At 43.8% G+C, this 21,910-nt stretch overlaps 1 long non-coding RNA gene across 1 annotated transcript; it reads right to left on the bottom strand.

Annotated features, from left to right (window-relative positions):
• Window positions 1-5,196: 5,196 nt before the first annotated feature.
• LOC117519528 lies at window positions 5,197-21,648 on the bottom strand. The gene is made up of 3 exons (XR_004563329.1): window positions 21,638-21,648; window positions 12,817-12,821; window positions 5,197-5,262 (listed from the first exon to the last, which is right to left on the bottom strand). It is a non-coding gene; the product is annotated as an uncharacterized LOC117519528 (long non-coding RNA).
• Between the last annotated feature and the right edge of the window lie 262 nt (window positions 21,649-21,910).

Raw genomic sequence — 21,910 nt, 5'->3', positions numbered from 1 at the left:
TCTCTGCAGTGATTTTCTGTGACTAAACATTGTTCTGTGTGCAGCCATTTTCCTGTGGCTACAGTCTGAAGCTGGATTGGCGGATAGTGTGAGCGCGACGTCTTCTCCTCTCACTCCTTCCAGGGAAGTGACTGACAGGAGCTGCACGGGTGAATCTGTTTCTGGAGGTGGAGGTTCTCCCTCCCGGAGGAACTGATCAAGGAAAGATGTGTCTTCACACACCCACCATTAACTGTTTCTGTTTCTGCCAGCAGTACCTGGTCTGACAGCTGTAGACGGTGGCCACCTGGGACTCGGGACTTGGCGGCTCCGGTGTTCTTCAGATCCGCTGGCGGTGGAAGCCGTGTGGGATCCGGCTCTTCTCTGGACAGACGTCTTCTATCCTCGAGCCTGCCCACATGTCACCTTGTATATGATTGACTGTACTCCTCTATTGTTATTGTCTGTATTCCGTTGTGCAATTCACAACATTAAATTGTTACTTTTTGGCTTATCCATTGTCCGTTCATTAACGCCCCCTGTTGTGGGTCTGTGTCACTACACCTTCCCAACATAAGGCATGCTGGGATATGTTTAAGGTAATGTCTTCTATTTTCTTCTCAAAGTAATCCAGGAAATCTTGTGCTGTAAAATGAGAGCGAACTACAGGTGGTTGTCCATGAATAAGTGTTGCCACCATGTTGAACAAGAACTTTGATTTATGCTTGTTTTTGTTGTTCAAATCAGAGCAATAGGTCCACTTTGTAGCCAGTAATGCATGCTTACAGTCTAAGATAGCATCATGCCACACAAAGTGGAATACTTCTAATTTTGAACTACGCCATTTCCTTTCTAGACCTCTAGCCTTATGCTTGAGGTTACGCAGGTAATCACTGAACCAAGGTGACTGTGGTTTTTTTTTTGGGGGGGGGGGGGGGGGCGAGATTTTAACAAAGGTGGCACAGTCATGTCGAGTGTAGTTTTGAACACTGAGTTTAAACTATCCACAAGACTGCCTACTGATTGGGTATTTGCCAAATGTGAAGCTAAGACATCAGGCAGTCCAGCTTCGAGTTCAGTCATAGTTGAGGAGTTGATGCATCGCCATAGTGATAAGGTTATTGTTCCACAAAACACGGCAGCGAAACTGTAAACTTAATAAGTGAGTGATCAGAGACCACTGATGTAAGAGGCATGATGTCAATATTCGTGACAGCAATACCACGTGCGAGAACCAAATCCAGGTTATTTCCACTAATGTACGTCAAGTCCTGAATGTATTGCCGAAATCCTAATGCATCCACATTTTCCATAAATGATTTGCAGAGGGGATCAGAATGCTTATTTATATGAACGTTAAAGTCACCAATGATCAGAATGTTATCTGCACTCGACAGAATAACGACTACAGTACCTTCAGCACATAATATGCTCTTACAAACAAGCCCTAAATGTAATACAGCAGATATTATACTAATATGAGTCTGAAAACGTTCAACTGGACAGTGCAAGCATACATGAACACAATATGATCATCAATCTATAGTTTTAGGATTATGGCAGAAACATCACGCCATTATACAGACTGGATTACTCACTCTGTTTTGTTTTTTTTTTCTGAAAGATAAGAACAAGAATTAGTAGCAGAGAATGCAATTATATTCTTCACTTGGAAGAACACATGAGGAACCAAGCCAGTTGGTGAGCAATGATTCACATTGGAGATGAAGTCTTCAAAAACAAACAAAGAAAAAAAATGCACCCGAATACCACAGAGGAGGAGAAAGAGGAAGGAGAGAGAGAGAAAAAGATCAATCAGAATTTTTATTTATTTATTGATTTAATTCCGGTATTATTCCTTAAGCAAAAAGCCCAAAATAAGGTGGCATCACCACATCTACCTTGAAAGATGCACGTTGTTCTGGCATGCAGAAAAAAGAAGAACAGCAGAAATGATGGCTGGGGGTCAACCAGAAAATGTGAAATACAAAGGTACTCAGTGAGACATAGCCAAAAACATTCTGCAAAAAAAGCTCATTTTAATTTTGAAATTTTTCCAGGTCTTGGCTTGGAGTCTGGCTTTGGATGACAATGACTTCCATCATTTTGTCAGAATGATGATTTTTCAGACACCGTTTTCCCAGACACAGTGGAAGCACACAGCGCGCCGACCTGTCAAGAACACACTTTTCCTTTTCTCTCAGTAGTCCCCAAAACATTTGTGTTTAATCAAGCAGTGACAGAACAAAGGCGCCTGGGCTTAAGTTCAAAGCTCCACTTCTTCTTCAGATCCAATCTGTTCTAGTTTTTGTGGTGTCAGGCTCTGTTTATAGAGTTTTTCGAGATAAATGTCAACTCGTGACCTTTGTTGAAGTAATTTACTCTCCACAGAAGACCGATGCACCACTTGGTTTGTGTAGTAGTTTTCAGTGGTGTTTTGTACTGATCCTTCACATTTACCACCTCATAGAAACATGCAGAAATGCACAGAGTTACACACCGAGAAAAGCCATATAAATGATACATTTGTGCAAAAACAATATATTTCCACATTTAGGACAATATAAAACAATTCCCTCAAAAACAACGGTCATAACTATTCATGTTGTTGCTGTTATGTGTAAAGTTGGCAGAACACAACATGATTATACAATGTGATAGTGTAACGCAGTGCCACATCAATTTAATACAGGACCATACTGGTTAAAATCAGTGCACACATTACGCTGTGTGTCTGCATCAGTGCAGTGAAGGAGGAGCAGGAACTGTGCAGCCTTGCATGAATTGTCACACTAGTGGTTGATGCAGAGAAACAATATGTAACATGGCCACATGTAATTAAATACTTGAAATGACACTGTGTGTGCACGAGATATAATTAGTTCCCATGTTTGATTACTTCAGGTGCACATGATAATCTGTTCCCTGTCAAGTTGAATATGTAGAGAAAATTGCGATTAAAAAATAACACCCTGGGTGAAAGAAGTTATTTTGAGGTGTTTATGTGGATAACAACAAACACGGAAATACATTTTATGAGTACAGAATAGATTTTCTTTGCTCAGAGAGAAAAAAAAATGCATGCAGCTGTATGAATGAATTATCTTGTTTGAGCTGGCAGAATTATTTACCTAGTGCACACAAATTATGCAAACCATAGGAATGAAAACTCACCTAAACCGTCATCATATAAACTGGATACTCGCACTCACCGGACAAAAGCAAAAGTCTCAATGCATTTGTATGTTTTTCCATGTAATAAACACAGCATATTCCGGATTTTGTATAATAGATTTTCAATCCCATCAGACAAAACGTCCCACTCCATCGAAATGTATGTTTTTGCAGTGCACACATCAATTACATTTCGATCATGGACCAAATAGTTTTGGCAGCAAAGCCGGCAAATATGACCAACCTTACAACACGGAGTCAAAAAACTACAAAGATGCTCAAATGACCTGCAATTCCTGGATGGAAATTACATGTGCCATAATGTTAGTTTGGAGGTTGATGATTGCATAAAGAAGAAGTGGAGCTCATTGAGGGCCAAATTAATGCAGACAAAAGCCACTCTTCCTGCGGTAAACTGCAGTAAGATGCCCACCAACGTGATGGAGAACTTTAAAAGAATCATGCACAAGTCGAGATGTCATTGCATAGCCACAGCATTATGGAGTTGTAGAAGCATAAATTAGGCTTTAGGATTTTAAAGGGTCCCTGCCAAACCATGACGATTTTACATATTCTTGAAGAATAAAAAAAGCTTTTTCTACATGCTGTCTTTTTTTTTTTTTACCATAAAATTACAATGAACAAGGATTTAGACGTTTCGTCTCACCCATATGAGAATTTTATTTCCCGCCTCCAAGCTTGACCTAGTTTTCACTGCAATGGATGTGACATCATGCGAGTAAAGGTATCGAAGCGAGGCTCTGTTTAACAACATGGCAGACATGGACAGCAAAGATATAGTGACCGATTATAGCGAAGATTTAAGTGGCATACAGTATTGATTATTTTTGAAGAACATGAGGAGGTTTCTAATGAACGAAGCAACGGTGAAGATAATGAGGGGCTCCAACCATATATGTTTGAGCCGTATGCAACAGAAGATGAGGGTGAAGCGGAGGTGTCGGGATGACAACAACAATGAATGCGGTGTGGAGGAGGCTATAAGCCGCTTACAAAACAGAATGGTTTGTTTTCTTATAAATGTGTTGTGAAAGTGTAGTGACACGGACCCACAACAGGGGGCATAAATGAACGGTCAATAGATGAGCCAAAAAGTAACAATTTAATGTTGTGAAATGTGCACAACGAAATACAGACAATCTCAGAATATAATTACAGTCAAATCACAAAGGTGACGTGTGGGCAGGCTCGAGGATAGAAGACGTCTGTCCTGAGAAGAGCCGGAACCACACGATTTCCGCCGCCTCCGAACCTGGTGAATACTGGAGCCGCCAAGTCCCGAATTCCCAGGTGATCACCGTCCCCGACTGACGGATCTGGTACTGCTGGCGAGAACAAAGACAGTCAAGTGTAGGTGTGTGCACACCCAGTAACAATAACGGTGGGAATGCCTGCTCCACCTCTCACTCAATATGTAGTAGAGTACCGCAGTGATCCCTCCGTTCTGCACTCACTCAGCCTCCACAGGAAGAGGGACCGGTACTCCTGCAAACACTCACAATATACAGCTTATTAGTAACACAAATAGCTGAGGATATTACCTCCAATGAAGTATGATATCTCGGCAACGAGGTGGAGATGACGTCTGGTCTTTATGGAGTGAGATGATGTTGAGTAGATGGGTGACAGCTGTCAAGAGATAATGAGTGACAGCTGTCACCCCCGGCTGTGTCCGTGGCGGCAGCGCCCTCTCGTGCCTGAAGCCCGCACTTCAGGCAGGGCGCCCACTGGTGGTGGGCCAGCAGTACCTCCTCTTCTGGCGGCCCACACACACAACAGGACCCCCCCCTCAACGGGCGCCTCCTGGCGCCCGACCAGGCTTGTTCGGGTGACGGTGGTAGAAGTCGGCCAGGAGGGCCGGATCCAGGATGAAGCTCCTCTTCACCCAGGAGCGTTCTTCGGGTCCATACCCCTCCCAGTCCACCAAGTACTGGAACCCCCGGCCCATCCGACGGACGTCCAGGAGCCGGCGCACCGTCCAAGCCGGCTCCCCGTCGATGATCCGAGCAGGAGGCGGTGCCGGTCCGGGAGTTTAAAGAGAAGAATGAAAGGTTGCCGTTCAAGCACTGTTGAAGCAGGAAACCTTCACTGTCCGCTAACGAAGATCGACTGAGCCTGGTCATCGCGGTCAAAGTAGTAAGCCATGGACAGATAGACATAGGAGGCATACAGCTCCAGATTGATCTGCTTGTTAATTGCAGCCTCACATTCCTGGTTGAAATTCTGTCTCACTTGAGAAGCCATTTTTCAAGAGTCAGGCTGGTTTTCGTTGCTGAGGTGGAGCGCAACAAAGAGCTAACAGAGAAGCTAAGCATAGCTCGGTTACTTTCGGCATAGATGTTCGAAGGTTGTGGACGGAAGTAGCCTTGGCCGAGCAATAGAAGCTTTTAGTCTTGTCCGGTGGTGTACATGGGTCTTCGCCCTCGTCCGGGCCTTCAACAAGGCAGAACGGGCGGAGCGCCACACCCGACGGCACTTCCGCAGGTGGGCCTGGACCGAGGGCACACCGACCTCTCCCTCCACCACGGGAAACAACGGGGGCTGATACCCCAAACACACCTCAAATGGGGAGAGGCCGGTGGCAGAGGACACCTGGCTGTTATGCGCATACTCGATCCAGGCCAGATGTTTACTCCAGGCCGTCGGGTGTGCGGACGTTACACAGCTTAGAGCTTGCTCCAACTCCTGATTGGCCCGTTCTGCCTGTCCATTGGTCTGCGGATGATACCCGGACAAGAGGCTCACAGTAGCCCCCAGTTCCCGGCAGAAGCTCCTCCAGACATGTGAGGAGAACTGGGGACCACGATCTGAGACGATGTCGGTGGGTATCCCATGCAGACGGACGACGTGGTGGACCAGGAGGTCTGCTGTCTCCTGGGCTGTTGGGAGCTTCGGGAGGGCCACGAAGTGGGCCGCCTTGGAGAATCGTGAAGATGGTGGTGTTGCCCTGGGACGGCGGGAGGTCCGTGACAAAATCCAGGCCAATGTGGGACCAGGGGCGATGAGGCACAGGTAATGGCTGGAGAAGTCCTTGGGACCTTTTATGGTCTGCCTTGCACCTGGCACAGGTGGTGCAGGCCTGGATGTACTCCCGGACGTCGGCCTCCATAGACGCCCACCAGAAGCGCTGCCGGACAACTGCCACGGTTCTTCGCACCCCTGGATGACAGGATAGCTTGGAACCGTGACAGAAGTCCAAGACTGCAGCTCTAGCCTCTGGTGGGACGTACAACCGGTTCTTCAGACCTGTTCCTGGGTCCGGGCTCCGTGCCAGGGCCTCCCGGACGATCTTCTCCACGTCCCAGGTGAGGGTGGCCACGATAGTGGACTCAGGCAGGATGGGCTCCGGTGGATCCGACAGTGCAGTCTTGACCTCCTCTTTGTGTACCCGGTACAAAGCATCCGACCTCTGGTTCTTGGTCCCGGGGCGATAAGTGATCCGGAAGTCAAAACGCCCGAAGAACAGTGACCAGCGGGCTTGCCTGGGGTTCAGCCGCTTGGCGGTCCTGATATACTCCAGGTTCCGATGGTCAGTGAAAACCGTGAACGGCACAGACGCTCCCTCCAACAGGTGTCTCCACTCCTCAAGAGCCTCTTTCACCACAAGGAGTTCTCGATTGCCGACGTCATAGTTCCGTTCAGCCGGCGTCAACCTGCATGAAAAGTAGGCACACGGGTGAAGAACCTTATCGGTCTCTCCGCTCTGGGATAGCACAGCTCCTATCCCTGAGTCAGAGGCGTCCACTTCAACCACGAACTGGCGGCTAGGGTCGGGCTGCACCAAAACTGGCGCAGTAGAGAACCGTCGTTTCAACTCCTTGAACGCGGCTTCGCACCAATCCGACCAGGTGAAGGGGACTTTTGGAGAGGTCAGGGCTGTCAGGGGGCTAACTACCTGACTGTAGCCCTTAATGAACCTCCTATAGAAATTAGCGAAGCCGAGGAACTGTTGCAGCTTCCTACGGCTTGTTGGTTGGGGCCAATCTCTCACCGCCGCAACCTTGGCCGGATCAGGGGTGACGGAGTTAGAGGAGATGATAAACCCCAGGAAGGACAAAGACGTGCGGTGAAACTCGCACTTCTCGCCCTTCACAAACAGTCGGTTCTCTAATAACCTGCTGCAGGACCTGACGTACATGCTGGACATGGGTCTCAGGATCCGGAGAAAAGATGAGAATATCGTCCAGATATACGAAGACGAATCGGTGCAGGAAGTCCCGGAAGACGTCGTTAACCAAGGCTTGGAACGTCGCGGGGGCGTTGGTGAGGCCGAACGGCATGACCAGGTACTCAAAGTGACCTAACAGGGTGTTAAATGCTGTCTTCCATTCGTCTCCCTTCCGGATCCGAACCAGGTGATACGCATTTCTAAGATCCAGCTTAGTAAAGAATTTGGCTCCATGCAGGGGGGTGAACACGGAATCCAACAATGGCAACGGGTATCGGTTGCGAACCGTAATCTCATTCAGCCCCCTGTAATCAATGCATGGATGGAGTCCGCCATCTTTCTTGCCCACAAAAAAGAAACCTGCCCCCATCGGGGAGGTGGAGTTCCGGATCAGCCCGGCAGCTAATGAGTCCCGGATGTAGGTCTCCATTGATTCGCGCTCAGGTCGTGAGAGGTTGTACAGCCTGCTGGACGGGAACTCAACGCCTGGAACCAAATCAATGGCACAATCGTACGGATGGTGCGGGGGAAGGGTGAGTGCCAGATCCTTGCTGAAGACGTCAGCAAGATCGTGGTACTCAACCGGCACTGCCGTCAGATTGGGAGGGACTTTGACCTCCTCCTTAGCCTGTAAACCGGGAGGAACCGAGGATCCTAAACACACCCGATGGCAGGTTTCGCTCCACTGAACCACCACCCCAGACGGCCAATCAATCCGGGGATTGTGCTTCAACATCCATGGGAAGCCCAAAATCACGCGGAAGGTAGAAGGAGTTACAAAAAACTCAATCTCCTCCCGATGGTTTCCAGACACCACCAGAGTTACTGGTTGTGTCTTGTGTGTGACTAAAGGGAGGAGGGTGCCATCTAGTGCCCGCACCTGCAATGGTGAAGGAATCACCACCAGAGGGAGCCCTACCTCCCTTGCCCATCTGCTGTCTAGCAAATTCCCTTCTGACCCCGTGTCCACCAGTGCTGGGGCTTGAAGGGTTAAATCCCCGCTCAGGATTGTAACTGGGAGTCGTGTGGCAATCTGTGTGTGTCTCACGTGAATGTTTTGACCCCCCCTTAGCCCAGTCTCTGAGGGCGGTTGTTGTTGTGGCCGTTTGGGGCAGTTTTTCTGTGTGTGCTCCTTTGAGCTGCAGAGAAAACACTCCCCGCGGATCAGCCTCCTCATTTTGGCCCTGTGCGTTTCCCTATCAACGTCAGCAGGGGGAGCTGTTGCCCCACAGAGCGCTGCGGCTGTGGAGCGTGGGGAGGGCGGCCCCTTTTCGAACCCGGAAGGGAGAGGGGCGGCACGTATCCGGCCACGTCCTTCGCCTCGCTCCCGACGGCGTTCCTCCAACCAATTGTCTAATCGTATAACGAGATCGATAAGCCCATCTAAATCCCGCGGTTCCTCCTTATCTACCAGATGCTCCTTCAGGACAAACGACAGTCCATTTATGAAGGCGGCGCGGAGCGCAACGTTATTCCAGCCGGACCTCGCAGCCGCGATGCGGAAGTCGACTGCATATTCGGCTGCACACCGGCGCCCCTGTCGCATTGACAGCAGCATTGTTGAAGCGGTCTCTCCTCTGTTAGGGTGATCAAACACTGTTCTGAACTCCCCCACAAACCCAGTGTATGCTGATAACAACTGTGAGTTCTGTTCCCAGAGCGCCGTAGCCCAGGCGCGTGCCTTACCCCGAAGCAGAGCAATCACATAAGCTATTTTACTAGCATCTGACGCGTACATGACGGGACGTTGTGCGAAGACGAGCGAACACTGCATGAGAAAGTCCGCGCACGTCTCCACACAACCTTCGTATGGCTCAGGAGGGCTTATGTATGCTTCAGGGGATGGTGGGAGGGGTTGTTGAACCACAGCTGGAACGTTCATATCCTGCACAGGGTCGGCAGGAGGAGGAGCTGCAGCAGCGCCCTGAGCGCTCGCCGCCATCTGCGCGGAGAGAGCCTCCACCCTGCGGTTCAGGAGGATGTTTTGCTCGGTCATTTGATCCAACCGAGCCGTAAAGGCGGTGAGAATGTGCTGCAGCTCACCAATCACGCCTCCTGCAGACGCCTGCGCTCCCTGCTCTCCCATTGGTCGTTCAACAGCCGGGTGACGCCCCTCGGAGTCCATGACGCTGGCCGAGATATCCTGTTGTGAAAGTGTAGTGACACGGACCCACAACAGGGGGCGTAAATGAACGGTCAATAGATGAGCCAAAAAGTAACAATTTAATGTTGTGAAATGTACACAACGAAATACAGACAATCTCAGAATATAATTACAGTCAAATCACGTGTGGGCAGGCTCGAGGATAGAAGACGTCTGTCCTGAGAAGAGCCGGAACCACATGATTTCCGCCGCCTCCGAACCTGGTGAATACTGGAGCCGCCAAGTCCCGAATTCCCAGGTGATCACCGTCCCCGACTGTCGGATCTGGTACTGCTGGCGAGAACAAAGACAGTCAAGTGTAGGTGTGTGCACACCCAGTAACAATAACGGTGGGAATGCCTGCTCCACCTCTCACTCAATATGTAGCAGAGTACCGCAGTGATCCCTCAGAGGAAAAGAGTGCCGTCCTGCACTCACTCAGCCTCCACAGGAAGAGGGACTGGTACTCCTGCAAACACTCACAATATACAGCTTATTAGTAACACAAATGGCTGAGGATATTACCTCCAATGAAGTACGATATCTCGGCAACGAGGTGGAGATGACGTCTGGTCTTTATGGAGTGAGATGATGTTGAGTAGATGGGTGACAGCTGTCAAGAGATAATGAGTGACAGCTGTCACCCCCGGCTGTGTCCGTGGCGGCAGCGCCCTCTCGTGCCTGAAGCCCGCACTTCAGGCAGGGCGCCCACTGGTGGTGGGCCAGCAGTACTTCCTCTTCTGGCGGCCCACACACACAACAAAATGATCATTTTGTGGACCTGGACTGGGGTGTGGTTGTATGTGTCTGAAAAAAGTATTTCAGCGGCACAGCATGCCACATTTATGGGACCTGTACACAGCAAGGTATATTCAATATTAGCCTGATTCTTTTAATAGTAAGCTGATAATTTCTTAGGTCTTATATGTGAGGTATTTGTTCATTTTTTTTCTGGACTTGGCTTAACCTCAAGAGTTTGTTCTAAAATCACTGAAAATAAAGTTCCTGTACAGTCTGTATATATTTAATAATTTATAAGTCAGTTTCTTGTGATTGCTAATTCTTCACATTTAATTCAAAGCAAAAAGATTTCTCATCTTTATCTGAAAAGCTATAGGTAGACCCACATGGCATGGGAAAAAAGATTTCTAAATAAAAGAAAACTTTTACTTCTGTATCTCTTGTCAAATTTTATCAGGCATAATAGTCAAGAAAAAACAATATGCTAAATGGAGACTTTGATGTTTAAAATTCACATGCAGTACATCTTTAATCATACATTGTATCACATCTGGTCAACTGAATGGACAGAAGTCTGAACAAAATAACAGGCTGTTCAGTTTACATGCATATGTATATATGGAAAAAAAAAATGTCAATGTTCTGTTTTTTTTCAGCTGCTCAAGTGAACACAGTCAGCCGATGCCACTCGTGATCAAGTCTTGCTGTTGCAAGGAAATTTCTGCAGTCTTGGCGGAGATGCAACGTGGTGGCGAAAATCCTCAGTGTGTCACACAGCTGGCGAGTTTCTCGATCGTGTGTTTGGATGCAGATGTCCTCAGAGTGGCACACTATGCCTACATCAATCACCATGGGAGGCATGATGCGCCACAATACGAGTAAGCACATAATATAGTTATCAAGTTTTATTTACATGGTTTATAGAAAAAATCAAATACCGGTAGTTAAAAGGCAATAAAACAAGTAACAAAATCATACACAAGAATGCTTAATCAAATCATTGATTATTTTTTATATTTGAGAATGTCAAATTTAACAACAACAACAAAAAATTAATTCAATACATCTATTTTGTAAGGTAACCATGGACAAGAACCTATCTGGCTTTAACCACTTCTTTCTAGCCGGTCTTCCATATAATGTCTTATGCTGACATTTTGGAAAGTTTGTGTTTTCATGACGATGAACATTCACAATGTGGTTTAGCGAAGATTCCCATCTTGCAATGATGACATCAGGCTCGTCAGCAGGGGTTGAGACAACTGACCAGTAAAAGTGATTTATGATGCTATTCACCCATACGGACAAGTCTTCACAGTTAGTGATAGTAGTTTCTTCTTTAGGGCTGTAAAGGTATTGTATCGTAATGAAAATCCTTGCTAGTATTACTATATGGAAACTATATGATATGAAAACAATGGACATACTTCACATAGGCATCACAACCTTTCAAATTTTGTGGTGTGAATCTAATTATTTGTAAGTTTGTTTCATACCTTTGGCATTGTGCCAAATGTCAAACAAATGTTCAACAGCTGGCCTGTTTTCCCTCATCCACTTTCTGATCTGGACATGTCTGTCTGTAACTATTCTGCCGATGTCCAAATCTTCTCCCTCCAAAAACGTCAAAGATCTGATGAAGCCTTCTTTCTCCATATGTGTGAAACGCCCACTTAAATATACGAAGTCTATTAGAAAAGTATCCGACCTTAATATTTTTTTCAAAAACCATATGGATTTGAATCATGTGTGATTACATCAGACATGCTTGAACCCTCGTGGGCATGCGAGAGTTATTTCACACCTGTCGGTTACGTCATTCGCCTGTGGGCAGTCTCTGAGTGAGGAGTGGCCCACCCTCTCATCGATTTTTTCATTGTTTAGGAATGGCTCAGAGACTGCTGCTTTGTTTGATCGAATTTTTTTCAAAACTGTAAGGCACAACTGAGTGGACACCATTCCATAAATGCAGCTGGTTTCCGGTAAAAATTTTAACGGCTGATGAGAGATTTTGGTCTGTAAGTGTCACTTTAAGGACGGCCCACGGCGCCTGACAGCGATCTGCGCTCCGAGGCGGTGTCGTCTCGCTGTTTCAAGCTGAAAACTTCCACATTTCAGGCTCTGTTCACAAAGGTCGTCGTCAGAGAACAGAGAAGTTTCAGAAGAAGTCGGCATGAGGAGTTTATGCGGACATTCCACTGTTAAAGGAGATTTTGTAATGAAAGAACATGCGGGCAGATTCGCATGTCGGGCCGGACCCAACCGCGGGGGGTCGCCACAGGAAAAACACCTCCATTGGAAACCTTAACGGACAAGTTGGAACATGCCCAGCTGTTAAACAATTTCTCAGATACTCACTTGTTGAAAGCCATCAAAAGCCGCCTGAATTTTACAAATGGTTTTCAACACGGAGGTGTTTTTCCTGTCACGGCGCAGACGGATTTGCGGCGTCATCACAGAACCGACTCGGCGAATTTGCCCGCACGTTCTTTTATTACAAAATCTCCTTTAACAGTGGAATGTCCGCATAAACTCCTCATGCCGACTTCTTCTGAAACGTCTCTGTTCTCTGACCATGACCTGGGTGAACAGATCCTTAAATTAGCATGTTTTCAGCTCGAAACAGCCAGACGGATGCCACCTCCGACCGCGCCGATCCGCTTTGTGAGCTGTCCTTAAAGCAAAAGAAACTCCACAACCTCTCATCAGCCGTTAAACTTTTCACCGAAAACCAGCAGAATTTCTCGAATAGTGTCCACTCGGATATCCTTCACAGGTCCTGAAAAAATTTGATAAAGCAACGCGCGCCGTCTCCAGCAGCGTCTCAGACAAAGGATTTCAGCCGAGAGGGCTGGACCAGTGCTCACTCAAAGCCTGCCCACAGGAGGATGACGTCACCGACGCGTGAAAAAACTCACGCATGCGCACGAGGGTTCAAGCATGTCTGGTGTAATCGCACGTGATTCAAATCCATATAGTTTTTTTTATAAAACTGCCGGTTAGTTTTCTAATAAACCTCATATATATAAGGTTTGTATTTCAAAATTGTAAACTTATATTTTAGAGTTCTTCTATTATTTACATGGAATCTACATATATGAGCGGAGAATCATATACTTGTACAAGCTGCGAGTCGATGATGACATTTTGTGTTAGCTCCATCATAGAATATGAACAATACTCGGCAGAATGGCCATGACTGTCCGTTCGACCATCACCTCCAAAGACCAGTGGTCGTTTCTCTGCTTGTAGAGAAGCAATCAGCCAGGTTTGGGTGTGAAGCCACACATTCTTTATTGCTGGCAACAAATACAGTTGTTGGTGTCGAAAAAAGTTCTGATGGATATTGTCATCAGCTTCATGTGCTCAAACACCCGAAGCACCTGTGTAGCTAGAGCACCACTAGTGATTATACCCATAGACAGCATGATGTTTCCCGTAGGTATGCTTCCTGTGACAGATTGGCTGTTCTACCTTCTTTCTTCATTACAGGAGGGGCATGTTGTACATGACATCAGCCTTAGCAGCATGAATAAACTGGCCCAGGACACAATAAAGTAAGTGTCCATGTGTATTGTGTGGTCTTCCTGGCTACTCTCTCTCTGATGAGCTGTCAGCTGGAGTTGAGGAGGGAATGTAGTCACTGTCTTCTTCTGGAGCTGCAGGACTGCTGCTGGTGGAGTCATCATGCTGTGCTTTATCAGGTTCAGTGACCGCTTGGCTGAACAGTCCAGGGTCAGTTTGTGTAGCGGTGTCATGACATTGAGTTGTTGTCTGAATACCTACAGGGAAACAAGTTCAATAATTATACTTATCGTGAAATCTGTTAGGCATCATAAACTTTAAAAATTACAGTATGTTCAAGTAGAATACCAATGCACACAACAATTCATTTTGGTTTTTTTTTACCTTTTGTTCTTCCGCTTGTCTTTGCTCGCAAATAAACCTGAACATGAACTGAGCGTCTAGGTTCTGGCTGTGTCTGCGTACTACAGGTCGTAGTTGTCATCTAGTGAAAAAGAAAAAAAGGTAGCACTTTACATTACAGCACGGTAATAATATGGTAATAATATGGTAATATTAGCGTAATAACATGGTAATAAAATGAATAATATGGAAATTGTATGGTAATATAGGTCTTATTTGCATGAAACTACCCTAGTTATATTTAATAATAATTGTGTAGTAATATTACCATATTATTACCATATTATTACCGTGCTGTAATGTAAAGTGCTACTGAAAAGAAAAGTGACAACAGAATCTATATTAAAATTATGTCAACACTTGAGGAAATTGTAAACATTCATTTTGTTCCACAATAAACATTCAGTAACAAAAACTATTTGGAACAATTATTAGGAATTATGTCTTGTTTATCCAAATTTCTGTTGTTATTCCGTTCCCATCAGTGAGCCATATTTAAAGCAGAGAAGATACAGGCCAGGTACATGTCTTAGATTCACTTACCAGACGGATGTCAACAGGGGCCAGAGTAGAGGCTTCAGCAGGTTGCTCTGTTTCCATCTCACTTGTACCTGATGTTGTAGCACCATGTGATAGAATATCTGCAATCTCCTGCAATTTAAAAAGGAATGTGACAAGGGATAATTATTTTTTCATCCATATGTTTCTTTTATTATATAAAATATAATTATAAAAATATAAATATATAAATATAAAATAACTAACAAATATAAGTATAATAATAAAGCTACATAACTATGCTATGTACATGTAAAACCAATACAACCCTAGCACATAATTATAAAAATAGTCATTTCACTATAAACCTGATAAATGCTGCATATGGTATTGGTGTACATAATAATTGGGTTTTCATATAGTTAATATACATCCAAAATAAATCACATCTGGTGGTTCTTCAGAAACCATGAAATTCACATACTGCTCAAGTTTTTTTTTTTTAATCAGTTTATAAGCCACACACTCACCGTACGCTGGGTCAACTTCGCAACAGCTGATGACTTGCGCTTTTTTTGCTCGGTCTTATGCTGGCCTTCTGGAGCCTCTACTTTCCTTTTGAATATGGTTGGAACCGCATTTGGTTTCAGAATGTTTCGAGTGCACTTTTAAAGCCAAAGGATTCTTTCAGGGATGGCCTTGCCTCGAAGCAGTCATAGGTAAAATGCTGGCTGCAGACATGCGAACTTGGAGTTGGATGCCATTCCGCTCTGGTCCTTTGGACCTGTTTCGTCCACTCCTTTCGCAGTTTCTCATCCTTTGGAAAAACGTGCAGACTCACTGTGTCACTGGGATAGTTAGAACAACCCGCTGCTACACATCTTTTCGGCATTTTCACGAAAATAACTGGAAAAATACAAACTTGCTACACTCGTGCTTGCTTTGACTCGCTTTGTTTACCGTCCAACACCGGTGTGCATTTACTCACATGATGTCATATCTGTTGCAGTGAAAAAGTAGGTCAAGCTCGGAGGCGTTAAAGACAAATACGAGACGTCTAAATCCTTGTTCAATGTAATTTTATGATGAAAAAACAACGACAGCATGTAGAAAAAAGCTTTTTTTTATTCTTCAAGAATATGTAAAAACGTCATGGCTGGGCAGGGACACGTTAAGGTACCACTCTCCAGTGGACTTAGAAAAAAGACAGACTTGACCAAATGTAATCCTTTTTAATACCCATAACACCTGGTCCTTACTTAAGGCAGATGTTTATTTGTTTCAGGCAAAGTTTTGACCTGGTCATTAAATCAGGCAAGCCCCTTTTCAAGGTCAGGCATTTAATCAAGGAAATACGTAAGCCTAATTGGTGCTGGGAATTCCCCGTAGATCGTTTGGCGAGTCCTGTGTGTAACTACTGCGTTACATACATATAAGGGATCTTGTCCATTTCATACATAACAGATTTATTCCATTTTATACATATCGCGGATTTCGATTATAACGGACAAAATTTGCTGGTCCACCTGAGTCCATTTTATGTGAGTTTTACTGTATTATGGCAAACATAATGAGGTATCAAGCACAATAATTTTTCTCCATTTTGTTTTCTCTCTGGCCACTCTGGAGCTCCATAGGTGTGGACACCTTCATGTGGGCACCTTAGAAGTCAGGTCCTTTCATGTCATAAAGCATTTTTCTTTCTTTTGGCTGTTCTTGTTAGGGGTTTCAACAATGGAAACATTTCCACCTCATACAAATTATTTATGGAAGTCTGGTGGACCTAGGCATGAGTGAGTGTGTTGTTTTTGTATCTTGTGTAAATGTGTCATGTGTGTTTCTGTGTGTTTCCATGCCTGTGTGCATGTGCACCCTCCTGTCTGTAATAACATCTGTAACTCCATCTAAAAGGTGTTATGATGTAATATGTAAAATACAGTTCTGGTCGCATTGAGGATTTTTGAACATACGTACTTTAACTGCTATGTTGTGGTCTGATCTCACCATGGCACATGATCGCAAAATCACTCCATGCGCACTGGAATATTTTATGCATTTCTCTATCATTCCAGCACCATTTGTATTGTATTGTTGCGTAGTATATGGCCAGCTCTGGTCTGCAGCAATAATCAGACTAACTGATTATGCTTTACAACAGATGACTCCATTATGCTCAGTAAAGTGATGTCTGTTAAAGGAGCCATGCTTTGTACACAGCTGCACTTTGCCAATGAAGCTGTATAACTGATGACAAAAGCAGTCTGGTTGCAGTGTGTGAATGTGTTATAGCAGGATATCATTGATTTCCATGTCCTCTGTGTTCAGGAGTACGATTTCTGAGTGAAAATCTATCATTGCACCAAATATGTCATGGCACCTCTCTGTCATTTTTGCATGATGCTGTGGGCAGATGAACACAATCTTCTGCCAGGTTTTGAGGTTAGCGGCCATCTCACTTTAAAGGGAAGCACTGAAAACCAATCTATCCTGCTTCTGTAATGCACTGGCCACCACACGGCACTGTTGTGCAGTGTATTCTCTGTGTGCTCATGCAGAAGTGTGGTGGCACACCGGCAGAGGGTTGGCTTGGCTTTTTTAAGCTGCCACCTGTTCAGGCAGCCAAGTGCGCAGTCAAATGAGTTTGCGAGTGAGCTGCACATTGGGAATGAGCACTGTTTGACTGGAGTACCATTCACACTAAAATCACCTCACAGGTGAGAGGCACTCAGGCACATAACACACTTGTGGAGACACTTGTGGATATGAACACTCCATGTGTGGGCCTTTCTTAATTGCTTGACAAAAACCCTTTGGATTTATTAGGTAAATGTGTTTTTAAGCATCATTGCTCTTGTCCACAGCAGATCTCCCTGTTTGATTATGTTCAGTTTGCTGCTCAAGGACAATTGACTAAAAGGCTTGTCTGTTGATTTTTCAAGTGTCACCCATGAACTGTTGGCAGGAGCTCTATCTATATTTTTAACCTGGTTGCTATGACATTTGTTCAATCCACACTGTAGAATCTCGCGTTCTGTTTACTGTGTGATTTTAGATATTATCCCTTTAGTGGTATTCCACTGTGTATGTTACCACAACTCAACCACATGGTGTGTGCAGCCAGTACATTCTAAGTGCTGGTTAAAAGCACAGATAAATGAAGAGGGTAGAACGAAGCAGGGCAGTAACTGTAAAGTGTGTCAAATCTGAGCCATATAGTATGTGCACCCAGTACACTCTCAGTGCGGGCCCCAAGCCCAGATAAATGAGTAAGGTTGTGCTATGAACAGTGATGTCGGTAATGCGTTACTTAGTAATGCGTTACGCTAATCTGACCACTTTTTTAAGTAACGAGTAATCTAACGCGTTAATCTTTCCAAATCAGTAATCAGATTAAAGTTACTTCTCCAAGTCACTGTGCGTTACTATTATTTTTGCATTGTGGGTCGATAGCAGCATTAAACGTGGTTCGTGGGCAGGAGGTCAGGGTTCAACTGAACTGCCCACTTTAGGCGAGCTGTGAGCTTTTCATCCACGGCTTTGTGCAGCAGCTACGACTCGTCCTCACGTCTTAAAGTGCAGTGACAACAGCACACCTGCACTGAGGTTTACAAAGACATTTTTATGCTTTTTTTCTCTTTTATTTAGAATTCTGAGCTGAACTGCTCCGTATCTGCTCGTTAAAAACAGCTGATCCTCCGAGACGCGTCAACAACTAACACTATTTTCCACTCAAATGCACCTAAACTCTCTTTCTGAGGACCACATGATGTGAAAATGCAATAAAACGTTCTTACCTGTAAATCTGGTCATGTTTTCTGCATAAATAAATGTTATCCATTCTTTGTGCTCAGACACCAAAGCAGGGGCGAATCCAGATGGAATGGGGGCGTGGGGCAGGGATGTGCCCCCCCACAACACCCCGAGATTAAAGGTCCAGTTTTGAAGCCTTTTTTGTTTACTACAACTACTAATACTACTTATAATAATAATAATTTCGACAAGTAAAATGTTTAGAGAGAATTTAAATGTTAGAAAAAATTTAGAAAGAATTTAATAGTTACATTTATAAACAATGCAGGTTAGAAATTGCAAGTTTTACTGTTACAGTGCTGTCAACAGTTAAATATGAGGTCAAGAAAGAGGTCTTTATTTTACTTTTTATAAAACAAGTATTTATTTTCACTGAAGTCAAGAATAAAGTGAGTTTTGGCAAAACAGGTATCATTGTCATGTTAAGGTGGCAGAGGGTTGTTGTCGGCAGCTGGGGAAAGTAACTAAAAAAGTAACTAGTAATCTAACTTAGTTACTTTTACAATTGAGTAATCAGTAAAGTAACTAAGTTACTTTTTCAAGGAGTAATCAGTAATTGGATTACTTTTTCAAAGTAACTGTGGCAACACTGGTTATGAAGGACACCCCATGTAAAAAAGCCAACACAACCATGCAGAGTACAAATCAAATTTCCATACCAGATCAGTTGAGGCCCAGGTTAACAGCAACTGCCACCTGTGGTATAGCCCAACAGGGTGCTCCCTGAAATTGGGCTACTGCTGGGTGAAGAAGAAGAAGTTGGCAGTATGACTGGTGAAGGGGGAGAGAGAGATGGCTGATATGATGGAGAGGAGAAAGGTAGATATATTGTGTTTAGATTAAACCAAGTCAAAGGGAAGCAATGCCAGGAGCACTGGAGGTGGGTTCAAGTTGTGGTATCATGGTCTGGATGAGAGAAGAAATGATGATAGGGTCATTTCAAAGGAAGAGCGTGTCAAGAATGTGTTGGAGTGTTGGAGGTTCAGCGAGTGTCTGACATGGTGATGAGTGTGAAGTTAGAAATTGAAGGGGTGAATTGATGATGAATGTCATCAGCACATATGTCCAACAGGTAGGTTGCAAGATGAAGGAGAAACAATAGTCCAGAAGTGAGTTAGATGAGGTGGTGGAGAGTGTACCCAAGCATGAAAGAGTGGTAATAGGGGCAGATATCAATGGGCCTATGGGTCTGCTCAAACTGTCAGCTCCTTTAAATCAGGCCTAAAAACAATATTGTTTACTGAAGCATACTCTTAGATTAAATATTTATCTGCTGTATTCTACTGCCCATACTTTCTAACTACACACTGCTGAATTATGCCTTTTATTATTCTACTTCTTTTTTATCCTGACTGTTCAATGTATTGAGCCTGTTTTTATGTTACTGTATTTCTCAGGTTTTAATGGACTGTTTTTATTGTTTTAAAATCATGTCTTGTTGCTTTTAATGTCTCTGTAAAGCACTTTGACTTACCTTGTGTTGAATTGTGCTATTCAAATAAACTTGTCTTGCCTGTTCAACACAGCATTCTTAAGCATCCTAGTTTTATTCTGGATGCTCACATTATTTTACCTTGCACACAGAAACAAAATTATTTCACAAAACTAAAAATTTCCAGGGCCAAAAAACAAACAATAATTTAACTTTTATTTACCCAGGTTAGTCCCATTGAGATTGAGATCTCTTTTACAAGGGAGACATGGACAATTATAAAGTTTCCAGTTCACCTACCCTACACGTCTTTGGATGTGGGAGGATGGCGGCACACCCGAAGAGGACCCATGCAAGCACAGAGTGAGCATGCAAACTCCACACACAGAAAGGCCACAGGTGAGAATCAATCCCATGACCTTCTTGCTGTGAAGCAACAGTGCTAACCACTAAGCCACAATGCTGTACAATAATGCCCATGCGTTACATATCAAAATGTTCACAACAAGAAAATGTGATTAGAACACTGCATGTAGAAATATTTTGGCTCTAATTCTGAAAATTGAAACGTATTTTTAGAAAAGTCTTCAGATTTTTATTGAAAATGTACCTTTCCTTCATGTGCATAAACTGTTTTGATGCTAGAGATGAGTAAACCAAAATCTTTGGGTCACAAATGTAGTGTATTATATGAAGAAAATTGTATATATTGGATGTCCCAAAAAAATGCAACATTTTATCAGCAAAGAAAATGGTCAAAGCATACGTCCAGGAAATAAATTTGTGACTGAATAGAAAGCTGAAAGGTTGAAGTTTTTCATACCAATGTCAATATTGGCCCTGCATTTTGTCAGTCTAGCATAAAGTCGCTGCACCTGTTTGACACTCTTGTTCTGGTGCCAAAACTCAATAATTTTTGTTCACTGTAGTATGGTTAATCTTGGCATTTTCCTGAGTCTTGCTTGGCATCAACATAAACTTCAGGGTCTCTGCAAGTAAAAAAGAAACATAAGTGATTAAGTTTGTAGCATTTAAGGGTCAAACCGAATGTTTTAAATGTATATTTTTTGGGACACCCTATAAATGTAAAATAAAAATATAACACAATGCTAAAATACCCTTGGCCGTATGAGCTTTGTGTTGTTTATAATTTGCAGTTGTTTAATTAATACGATCCTATTGCCTTACGTGCAGTTTGTACATGTTCAATAAAGCCCCTCAATCAATCAATCGGAAACAATATTTACATTTTAAGAGCGGAAGTTGTGCAAATCAAGGAATATTTGTAGATCACCCTCTGTGCATTTATATTAATGAGACAACTAATGTAGCTCCAAAGACAGTTAGCTTTGAGTTAGCGGATGTTAGCATGCACACTAACGTAACGAAAATCTACTGTACTTCATGATGGTATCATAAACTACTATGTTAAATTGTTTTTGTGACATCGTCATGTTTTTGCTGTGTGATTTGATTGGAATAAGCAGCCAAGGAAACAGTACATAAAGACAATAATATTGAAGAGATTAAAAAGCTGTCAAAGGTCACACAAGAAAATGAAGCAAATGAAATTGATCTAAATGCTAGCAAAGATAAGAACAATTAGAAAAGAAAAAAATGAGGTCATGAACAACATACACAAGGGACTGAAGAAAGAAGAAAAGGTTTGATAACCTCACCAAGGAGATTGAAAACAGTAATGATGATTCAAGAAAGCTGTAAGGCAACTTAAGTCAATGGTCACGGAAGAGAACAAAAAAGCAGAAATAATCACTGAGCTCTTTGAAAAGATGTTTTCATGACAAAAACCAGAAGCATTAACTCACATACCACCAACATAAATGATGAATCCCTTCACAATAGAAGAAATAAAAAATATTAAAAGTGCTGGACGTGACCATTAAAAAGCAAAAAAGATCAATTTTGGTGCAGCATTACTATGCTAAAGAACAGCATAAATATTCAATGACAGGAAAACACAAAGCGAGTCAAGCATAGAATTTTTATACCACTGCAG

This window comes from Thalassophryne amazonica, chromosome 10 (assembly GCF_902500255.1).
Source record: "Thalassophryne amazonica chromosome 10, fThaAma1.1, whole genome shotgun sequence".
NCBI lineage: Eukaryota > Metazoa > Chordata > Actinopteri > Batrachoidiformes > Batrachoididae > Thalassophryne > Thalassophryne amazonica.
The sequence above is the reverse complement of the archived record's forward strand: the minus strand, read 5'-3'. Positions and strand labels throughout refer to the sequence as shown.